The sequence below is a fragment of the Podarcis melisellensis genome (genome assembly GCF_964234715.1).
Source record: "Podarcis melisellensis genome assembly, chromosome: 8".
In the NCBI taxonomy this organism is placed as follows: Eukaryota; Metazoa; Chordata; class Lepidosauria; order Squamata; family Lacertidae; genus Podarcis; species Podarcis melisellensis.
This window is the reverse complement of record NC_138540.1, coordinates 31999606-32010992: the sequence shown is the minus strand read 5'-3', so window position 1 is coordinate 32010992 and position 11387 is coordinate 31999606. Positions and strand designations below refer to the sequence as shown.

Sequence of the window (11387 nt, the reverse complement as noted above, 5' to 3'; positions counted from 1 at the left end):
CTATAATGATAGTTCAGCCGCCTCAGCTTCTGTAGCTGGAGGGCCCTCCCATCCCAGACCAGGTGTAAAAAGCCTGCAAGGCAGGGAGTAAGCCTCCCAAAGCTCACAGCCAAGATGGCCTCTGTCACATGTGCTCAAGGGCGTATGATTTAGCTGGGTTCATTTTCGGTTTGAGTTCAGTTATTTTGCGAACAAACATTTGAATGTGTTTTTAGCAGCCTTGTAAGTACTGTAACAATATGTAGAATACTGTAGAAGATGGACAACTAGTGATAAAGTCCTCTATCACTTTACCCCTCCCCCCCTAAATTGAGTAGGGCCATATTTTTCAACTACAAAATAAGTTTGAGTTTCCATTTCTCTCAGTATTGTTGCCTATTCATTTATCTCATAAAATAGCTACAATGCTCTTGTTTTGGGTGGTCTCTGGCCGGTATCAGAAAATGCTGCTTCCTTTCTGATTTCTTACAATTGTCAGCAGTGTTGGTTCCAGGATTTGTAAGAACCTGGGGTAAAGCTATGGCCCTTCCCACACATATTTCTCTAGGAAATCTTACTGCTGCACCACCCTACAGCACTATGTTTGAACTACAAATTGAAACTGGAGAATATTCTGTAAAACCCTGGTTTTAGAAAATAGATTTCATTAAGACAATTCAGTGTTGCATCCAACATTAGTCATACTCTAAACAAACCCATTGAAATCAACAGACATGACTCACTTAGGTTCATTCATTTCAATGGATATGCTTTGAATTTGAATAATATTGTACACACCCTTCAGAAGATAGGCTCGTTCAACATGAATCAGCGCGCAGCTAGAGGAACTTGTTGGGGCTCCCTAGGAAAGAAAGTTATCTGTGTACTTTGTGCGTTGCAGACTCCATGAAAGAAATGGGAACCTAATGGAAAATATGATTTGTCCAATGGCAAAAGGCAAGGACATTAGTAAGACAGTTGACATTATATCATCAGTATCATTAGACAATTACTTTTTATCACATGCATATTGAAATATTAAGGCCAGGGGAGAGGTTCAAAGGAAGATGGCACTCAAGGTTGGCATCGTCAAGGCACCTGCCAAGGTCCCACACCCCGGCAGGGGGCCCTATTGGCAGGAGCCCCCTGGAACTGCCTACAATTATCTGAGAGTGTGACCTAATGAACACCGTGGGATTTACTTAAAAAGCAGAGCCAAAACCTTGACAACAAAGGTCTGTATAGTGAAAGCTATGGTTTTCCCAGTAGTATGGAAGTGAGAGCTGGACCATAAAGAAGGCTGATCGCCGAAGAATTGATGCTTTTGAATTATGGTCTGGAGGAGACTCTTGAGAGTCCCATGGACTGCAAGAAGATCAAACCTATCCATTCGTAAGGAAATCAGCCCTGAGTGCTCACTGGAAGGACAGATCCTGAAGCTGACACTCCAATACTTTGGCCACCTCATGAGAAGAGAAGACTCCCTGGAAAAGACCCTGATGTTGGGAAAGATTGAGGGCACAGGGAGAAGGGGACGACAGGACGAGATGGTTGGACAGTGTTCTCGAAGCTACCAGCATGAGTTTGACCAAACTGCGGGAGGCAGTGGAAGACAGGTGTGCCTGGTGTGCTCTGGTCCATGGGGTCACGAAGAGTTGGACATGACTAAACAACTAAACAACAACAAACACACAACAGAACTAAACAGTAAAATAATTTGAGTATGTAGAATACTGTGCCATATATGCTCAAATGCAAAGCACATTCACATGAGTCTCATTGATAGTAATCTAATTTTACTTAAAACTTAGGTCTTATTCTCACAATGTATTTCGACCATCATTTAAATGAAAATCACATGTGGAGCGTTGCCACTTGTGAAAAGCGGGCAGCACATTAAATGTCTGGATTTTTCCATAATAAACACAGAATGCTGCTTATGTTTGTTTGCCATTATAATGCACGTGCAGCATTGACAACTGTCAGCGCTGCATGCTGCCAAGGTTACCCTTTAAGGTTGGGTATCCTTTGTACTCATGTTCAGAGTGTAAAGCGAAAACCACCTTCAACTGCTGTGGATTATAGTCCTTGGCTGGTTCTGAAATCTGGGGCGTGAGCCATGGTGCCCATTCATTTATTCCTTCGCTAACTGGATTCTATTACAGAGCTGGAGAGAAAATAAAAGTGGTGTTGTTTTAAACAGGAAGCAGCCCTTCACTAATAACAGAATTAGCCTTATTTATTCATCATACTAGCTTATTTTTTCGATCCACATTAAAAGCTGCATTTACTCTCCAAACTAAACTAAAATATGTGCATATCTGATTTTTGAAGGGAGAAAAAAATATATTTAATTGATCTCTCCCCATCCCTTTCCATCCCTCCTTCTTTCTCCCATCTTCTCACTAATTCCATCACATAGTAAGCTTCCTATTATGAAAGAAATCAGAATTAATTTAAATATAAAATATAAAGCATTAACCTTACAGCAAAACAGATAACAGTAAAAAGAGCAAGTTTTTTCCCTCTGTCAAAATGACAGCCCTCCTGCTTTTATTATCGTTTGAATAAATGAAGTTTCTAAATTGGCATATTTTTTCCCAGAGCTCAACAAAATGTAATGACTCTACAAAATATAGTTAATTTTTTCATATATTAAAAAAGAAATCCATTAGAATTGAAAATGGTCTTCATGACCTTAAACTTTTTGTGCTGTGCTTCTATTACATGTTCAGAATCGAACAGAATATTGATTAAAGAAATCACGAAAATGCTGTTGTTTTGCTGCCATAGTATATATAGATTATTCAAATACAGTGGGCACAATCCTGTAACATGCTTTGCACAAAAAATTCAGGGTACAATAATGATCCGTTTCCCATTTTGCTTGCCTCCCACTACTGAGCTGAAATTTGGGAAATTTTTGGCAGGGAGAAGCAACCTAAGAAACCCAAGTGGATGCATGAGTCTGTTGGATTCCTAAGGAAAAATAAATAAATATCAAGAAAGTATTGCATAAAAATCCTTCAAACACAATGCACATTAATGAACTTTTAAGGGTAAAGGTGGGGATCTTCAATTAGATGAGTTTTGAATTTGAAATAATTAGCTTATCATATATTACTTTGGCTGCTTCTGCGCTCTGTAAATCTATGCTGGTCAGTTAAGTAGGCTAAATAAATAAATGCACTGAATTATTTTGGGCATTATGCAGTGTTGTGAGCTGCAAACACCTGGAATGGGGAGCTGTTATAACTGTTGCCCTCTCTATATGCCCACATAGTTGTGCCACTCCTCACACAATTTCAAGCAGGCACTACAGTTGTAATTCATGATGTAATCATGCTTGGTTCATTTTGCATAAATTATTGAGCCTGTCCCTATTTACAGCTCTTTCGTAATTTTGATGCTCTTGTGTTCCTGTGCACCTTCTACAGACATACAATATATGTTTATGTAGAAAGGCAGTTACTTGTGTCAAGCGAAGCTAACATAGCAGGATTTGTTGTCACAAGAAAAGTTTTTCCAAATAATAATAATAATCAGAAATGATCTGGTCCAGATTACTGCAATCCTGCTAATGCTTACAGAATCTTGCTGAATGTGCATTTGCTTTGATGAGGGCACGAAATAGCAAATTGCATGATATTTTGTAAGCAATTTAAGAAAAGGTGAACTGCATGCACATCCTTCGCAGAAATATGGCTCAGACCATGGCTGGGAACTAAAGTTCAATATGCCTTCTCATTTGCAAAAGTACCAGTTTTAACTGACATCTTTGATTGTTGTGCTATCAGGGTATGTGGTGTGTTTTTTTAGTAACTAATATCTTGTAATTGTATACTAAATTGTATTTTTTCTTCTTTTTGTTGATGGTTATCTGGTTTGTGTCTTACCCAAGATACTTTTCAAATACTTAAACATTTCCAATAAAGTTTCCCAAAGAGGTATTTCATATTTTGAATAGGTGCCTTGGAACTTCATTGTTACTTCTTTGGACAAAATCTCCTCCACTGAATTGAATGGCAGAGGGCATGTCACTTGGCAATTCCCTTGAATCGCAGTAGTAGCATTCCATTGATTCTGTCTGAATTCAATGTTGTATTGCAAGTCTGTAATTTCATGTACTGTCGGAAGGTCAACAGTAAACTGTAGCTTAATGAGCGATTCCCCATTCATCATTCTAGGCGTTGCACCTCCCACTCTATGGAGATAAACAATTTGAAAAATACGAAGGTAGACACTATGCATGAGAGAGGAGATTGCTGGGAGTTGTTTTTGAAAAGTGTGGCCTTAAAGAAAACAAATAAGTCTTTCCCTCCTGTTGTTTAAGTATCTAGTCTAGCATCAAGAAGTAGTCCAAGCTTTAGCACAACATCTGCCATTAAATAGGCTACATTTCCATTATCTTTTTTTAAAAAAGCTTTGAAGTTTCAGACAACATATAGAATTGCAGTTATACATGCTTGGATCCCAATAACTTAAATGTTTACCTCAGAATAAAATGATTGAAAGATTAAGTAGATTAAGGGGCTCTACCTTAAATGCAGAGAAAGGAATGCACTTTGTGTGCTATAAAGATTTTTCATTGCTCCGATGTCATTGTTCAGTGGTGCCTGTGTGGATTTGCATAGCTCATTTCATGCACTAACACCTGTGCATACAAGTGGAAAGCTCTAAGACTTGAGTGGACAGCTGGAAGCTCAGGTTTACACATACAATGTTACCTATTCAACTGTGGAGGACGGAACAAGGTTCCATTTGGCAAGATCCATGAACCACTTCTGCAGGACTACTTCCTGCTTAAACTTCCTGGCAGGAATCCCTGAAGGAAGAGATGGCTCCTGCTCTTTATCAGATATATTCCTACAGTATGATCCTCTGGAACATTCAGCCACACCAACTAATGAGCACCTTGGGGCCTCACCAACTCACAAGTAAAGGTGGGCCTCGATGGGACAGTTGGGTTTACAGCACCTTCATACTTCCACTTCTCTTAAAACATGGGAGGGGCTGTTGTCTTTAGTTTTTCTCTGGTACCCTTCCCTAAGTTATTTTTATATCTGTTCCTCAAGTTCCTAACAGCTGGTTTAGGCACTACGATATCTCCTAGTTACTCTGAAGTTTGAACATCTGTCATTTTATGTTCCAACCTTTCCACCAGTTGTCATTTGACATAAGTCTAAAACATGCTCCAGAAGAAGAAGAAATGTTTCAGATTGGCAAATCAAGTTTTGCCCCAACAGTGCTTTGCCACTCAGAGTGAAGTTATGGATTCATGTGAGAAAATACAGCCTTAACTTCCCTGTGCAGTGTTTCCAGTTCTGCTATGAGTTATCAATAGATAATAACTGGAGTTAGAAGCAACTCCCATGGGGAAACAGAGGTGCAATGCTAGCTTCCCATAAGGTGGATCACTGCAACTTACTGAGAAGAGGAAGAAGCAGGGAGGTTGACATAGGAACATGGGCAGGAGCTCTGGAGTGGTTCTTCTGTGTGTCCACACAGACCTCCCTTCTATCTCACCCTAACCCTCCTGGTAAGCAGCAGCCGGTCTGTAGCTCTGCTTTGTCAGGTGAGCTGTTTCCAAGTTATCCTTTATTTGCCTTCATAGGATTGTTGTGGATTTATAAAATGCAGTTTAGTTGCATAGAAATGATTATGGTGACATGGTATGTGGTGTCAATGTATATCAAGATTAGTAGGACTGCCTATTGCCTTTTTAAAGCAAAGTATGCAAATTAACGTAGAAATCTGCAGGATTTCATATATCTTCACAATAATTTAATATAAACAAGCCCAAGGTCAAAGAATTAGATCTGTAGTTTAGACATATGCATTATTTTGTGTAGAAATCTTGAAAAACAGACCTTGAGGAAATCCTGTATTTGGGTTACATTGAAATCTGGTTGTAGTCCCAGAGTACAGCTACAGCTACCACTAGTTATGTGCAGCTGTGGCACAACATCACAGAGTGCATATGGGAGATGCGATGGGACTCTTAGTTTTGTCTTTTAAGTTGTGCGGTTCAGTTTATGACTTGTAAGTGATGGGAACCTGTGCATTTTTGGCATCATTTCCTATTCAAGGCACTGGTGGATTATGCCATGGTTTCTTAGGTGCAGTTTCCTAATTTATCTGGAAAGCAGTGCACAAAAGTATTTAAATCAACAGCACTGTTGATGTTAGTATCCTTTCCCAAGCTATTTGATGGGCAAGATAGGAAAGATACTCCATTCTACCTTTGTTGTCAATTGAGCTTGCAACATACCCATTCATGAGATTGCTTGAGGTAGCTTCAGACTAGTTTTCTGCAAGTAGTCACACTCTTCCTGCGGAATGGGTGTACTGTGAGAAAGGTGTGTGGTTTTCAGGTTTTCTTTTGTCACATATTGTGTGCTAAGAATGCCAAATCCAGGCCATTGCTATCTGTTGTGTGCCCTAAACGCTTGGCTCGTTGGGTGCTGTAAAATGCAAGGCAAGAAATGGAATGTCATAATAGCTGTGTGCTGATTATACATTTCCTGTATAGATTGCGGTTGAAGATAGTGGTTTAGATAAAACACCGGATTAGTCGACCTGTGTTAGGATGTCCTCTCATCATGCATTCTTAAAGTTTTAAATTTCAATGGGCAAGTTTAATGTACATGATCTGAAAGGGGTTTCTAAAGGGAGATGCAGATAAATACTTGGCTCTGATGGTTTCACCAGACGTTACATTCATAATGCATACATTGGAAGCCAAACTTGCCAATGAAAGGCCCAAGAACACTATAGTACTCTTAGAAATTTGGTTACATTTTAAATAAAGATTTAAAAAAAGCTATGAAGTGAAATTTAATTTTGCTTCCCTTCGCCCCCCCCACCTCAGTTTTTACTCTCTTGAAATGCTTGCTAATATGCAGAGCCTAGTTTTTCATTCTGTAGTAATGAATCATAGTAACGCTTAAAAAATTAAGCACAGTAAAAGAGTAGTTAATGTCGTAACATGCTGACAATTTAACCTGGCCAATATTTTTATTGCCTTGTACAATAAACCTAACAGAGCACAACTTGCTTTTTGACTGGTGGAAAATCGGTTATGAACCGCCAGGGAATGACCAATTTTTCAAACGCAGCAATTCAGTCACACTATAGCCACTAACACTTTTTCCCCCCGTTCACTATTGCTGTTATAATCTTTTGAGGATATTTTATCACAGCAATAACCTCCTCAAAATCAGTCTTTACTGCAGTTAATGACTGGACAGCTGGAGCATTAACAGGCCTTGGCTCTGGCGCTAGCCATTAACTAACAAACCAGTTGTTATCTACAGGTAACAACCAATTTCTTGAGGAATTTTCTTGATAAAGTGCCTCACCGGATGAAAGTTTCTCCCCCTCCCTCTTTTACTTCAGCTGAGTTTAGCGGATGCAAGAAAATATGAACAGCACTCACAAAGAAACAGCTGTAGGAGCAGAGGAGTAAAAGGGGATAAATTAAGAATGAAATCCATAAAATAGATTTTGATTGTTTGCTCCTGCCAATTTTTTTTTGGTAACATTAATAAAAGATTGCTTTGCTCTTGTCTTGATTATTATTCAGTTGCAGTGGAATGTACCCACTCCTAGAATAGATGCAGGCCTTTTATGCACTGCTTTCTAACCCCTGGGGTAGCAGAAGGTCTGTGCACTATTATAATTGTGATGCCCTGCCTGCAATTAAACATATCTCTCCCATTTTGGTCTCTGCAGCCGCAGCAGGTGCTGTAATTCTCCAGCGGTTTGACTTTACCCCTGAAGGCACACTCTTCCATTGCCTCCTGAGACTGATGGTTGCTAACAATGTATGAACATACTAGTCTGAAATGTTTGGATCTGCCTTGACCCAGTGCATCCTTCTGTACCCTTCACAAGGAGACATACATACTTGAGATAATTTAGTAGGTAGGTAGCGAAGGGCTATAACAGGTGTGGGGAACATGTGGCCCTCGGGATGTTCCTGAACTACAGTTCCCACCAGCCTCAGCAAATGGAGACCAATGGTCGGGTGATGGGAGTTATAGTTCAGCAAAATCCAGCAGTTCCTCACCTCTGGGCTGTAATGCAGACCTGATAAACTTGTAATGTGTGAAGCGGCTTTCAAAGATTCTTGCATGGGGTTTGAACATAATTGGGGGCAGCGCATGTAACACAGGCCCCCATCCACATGTATATGACGGTGCATGAAGTCTTATACACTTTAACAAGTCATGAAGGAAGTATGTCTATCCCAATTCTGAAATCACATTTTCTACATTTCAGAAATTATGCTATGGCTCAGTTTGTGTGTGGGGTGTGTGTGTGTGTTCTACCATGCCCTCAAACATCCCCCCCACATTTTTCGCTATTTATGTTTTGACATATCATACAGCCTAACGAGTCCTACAAATCTTGCTGTTTTTTAACATTTTGGTTGGTCCTAGTAATAAAGTTATTAGCCTGTCAATGTTTGGGGTTTTTTTTTAAGTCCTAATAGACTGATGCTGCTGCAAATATTTTGTAAATAGATCTATTAAATTTTAAGCTAATGGTGACATAACCTATCTTCTGAAAACATTAGACTGGAATCACATGATGCATCTGGCAGCTTTTCCTCATCATCATTAGCCAATGATATTGTATATTGAAATCATATTCATGTACTTCCTTAGGTAGAGCACTGCCTGAGTCAGACTGCAGAAAGGCCATGTCTGTTCTGAAAAGGTGGTGGACTGATTGATGTCCTTCAGCTTCTTTAGTTCCCTTTGCTTAATCTCCTTACATTTCTGCTTGCCTGATTTGTATTTATAGCCAAACATGGCAGTATGGTACAAGTGCGTGTACTAGACCTTTGCATACATATATCCGCTGGTCTGTAAATCCTACCAGGAGCACTCGCTCCCACTATCCCTTGCATCTATGTCTCTGGTTCCACTGGAGCTTTCTCCCTCCCATCAGTTACCCCTCCCTGCTGGCTATGCAAAACACACAAGAAATACACACAACCCCATTAGTTCTTGAGAGAGCATATCACACGGGGAAGCACAAATCTCTGTCTGTTTAACTGCAAGTCCTAGTTCAATTGTATAAGCATACTGTTTCTGCTCTACCTGGAGCAGGCAACTCACTGCTCAGAATGTTAAAACAAAAAAAATTCCTTCCAGTAGCACCTTAAAGACCAACTAAGTTAGTTCTTGGTATGAGCTTTCGTGTTTCATACCAAGAACTAACTTAGTTGGTCTTTAAGGTGCTACTGGAAGGAATTTTTTTTGTTTTGACTATGGCAGACCAACACGGCTACCTATCTGTAACTGCTCAGAATGTTGTTCCTTCTGCCCTCATACTGCATCTGATTGACTTCAGGCTCATCCACACTTTTGCTTGGTCTGTATTTACACTGCATTGTTTGTTTTTGTAACGGGGACCTATTCATATAACACTGCACACACAAGTTCCTTTCCCAAGATTCTCTCATAGTGTCCTTCTAAAAAGAAGAAAGGTTCAGTACATCTAAAATCTGTTGGGAGTCAGGACCACGAACTTATGAACTTAGGGGTAAAAAACAACAACACAGAAGTGATGCCCAGAAGGCTACAATAAAGAGTCTGAGCAAGAACAGGTCAATTTCTAAATTACTTCCCCCTGCAATCAGGTTAATTGGAGAAGCTGGCTACAGATTTTCCTCTTGTATGTAAAATCATTTAATATTGTGCAAATTAAGGGACAAAGCAGACCATCCATTTGAATTTAGCAAACTCTTACAAAAATGAACCTTCATGCAGATACATAAAACCCCTGGCTAATGTTCTGCTGAAGCTTTTATTTATTGATTGATTTGAAAATACACCACCGCCTGTATTTGTGGTATGTCCTAAATCCTAAGATATTTTTTTTTGTGATCCTTCCAATTCTAAACAACTGAAGTAATTTAATGAATCTATTTAAATCATTCCTAATTTCATGTCTGGGCCTTAAATCTCTTCCAGATTACTAACAAAATCTATTCTAAACATTGATGGACATTGTGTAGAATTTTTTCCCTATAAAGCTTATTTCCCCCCAATTTAAGCTCTTATTTAAAAAAAATTTTTTTGAGTACTCAGATTTACATTGGCATGTTCTCTGCATATCAGTTTGGAATTATTACAGAATTAGTGTTAAAAAGGGTGGCCGAGGACATGCAAACCATCTCATACATTGTTAAAAGATTGATTTTTAATGGCTTTTTATTGATTCTGTGCTTTTTAAGCTTGATTCTCTTAGGTTGTGTCACACGTATACTTCACAGATTTGTAATGCATTAGCTTTTGAAGGCATTCCGCTTTTCCTCTAGCTTATGATGTTCTCCCTCTCCCCCCCGCCTCATTTTTCTGGTCTGTTTATCAGATCTGTAAGCAGATATGCCCCATTCATTGTTGCCGTTGTTTTTAAAAGGTCATTGGGAAATTGACAGTGTTCAGCTCCTATTTGTGTCGCTATGAATGCACAAGTGCTTTTCTCTTAAAGATCTTTCCATCAGCAGATGTTAGCTTGTTTAATCACTAACAGAAAGCTTAGGCAGGAGACCTGGGGCCAAAAGGGGTCCTTCCCCCCCTCAACTCATAACCTTGTTCAAATTCAAAACATCACCAAAATTTTTGCTTATCGGTGGCCCCCATCCCAAATGGGCTTTCATAATTAATGTTTAATATGGGATTGTTTTTGTTTTACAGCTCTCTAGGCGTTTGGAATTTCTTCTGTGAAATAAAAATCTCTGGGTTATATCCAGTGGAAATTAGAGTAGACCCACCATGTCTTTTCATTGGGCATAAGGAGGAAAAGTGAAGGGAAAGGGGAGGGGCAAAAACGAAGATTGCTGTCAAACCTTTCCCTTTAAAACAAAATTTATCCCATTATAAGTGGACATAATTGGCCACAGTGTGTCCATTAGGGGTGACTGCTTGCTTGCCGACTCCTACAATGGAGTTTGGGCCTTGGTTTATTCTGGTTCTAAAATTTTCTGAGGAACTCTTTAGTTTGATCCCAGATACATTATTGCTAAAGATATAAATTTTCTGGACTTCCTTGGGGGGAGGGGAGGCAGAAATTTCTTTCGTCCGTTCTGGATATGGGGTGTGTGTGAAATATATGCATTTTTTTAAATAAAAAAACCAAATAAATGCATATGTTCTATGCATTTTAATGTTACTTAGAATAGAAAATTATACTGTCTGGCTTATTTATGGAAATATAACCAATTGCAGTCCACTTTCTTCTGTTGGGCTTGGTGATTGCTCAGTTCTCACCCAAAGTTTAATATTTTCCCTCTGAGACATTGGCACCCACAACAGCTCTATTTATATAAAATATTTGTATACCATCTTTCATTTGAAATCACTGAGTGGTTGCACTAAAAAGAAGAAGTTGTC

At 39.2% G+C, this 11387-nt stretch overlaps 1 protein-coding gene and 1 long non-coding RNA gene across 2 annotated transcripts in view; one reads left to right on the top strand and one right to left on the bottom strand.

Moving 5' to 3' along the window:
* ZNF536 (zinc finger protein 536) overlaps positions 1–11387 on the top strand; it is a 538171-nt gene that overhangs the window by 68957 nt on the left and 457827 nt on the right. The gene's annotated exons all lie outside the window — the stretch shown is intronic.
* Positions 9266–11387, bottom strand: part of LOC309377161 — a 312807-nt gene continuing 310685 nt past the window's right edge. The window contains exon 3 of the long non-coding RNA XR_014171448.1: positions 9266–9293. This is a non-coding gene — a long non-coding RNA (uncharacterized lncRNA). The remainder of the gene's footprint in view (positions 9294–11387) is intronic.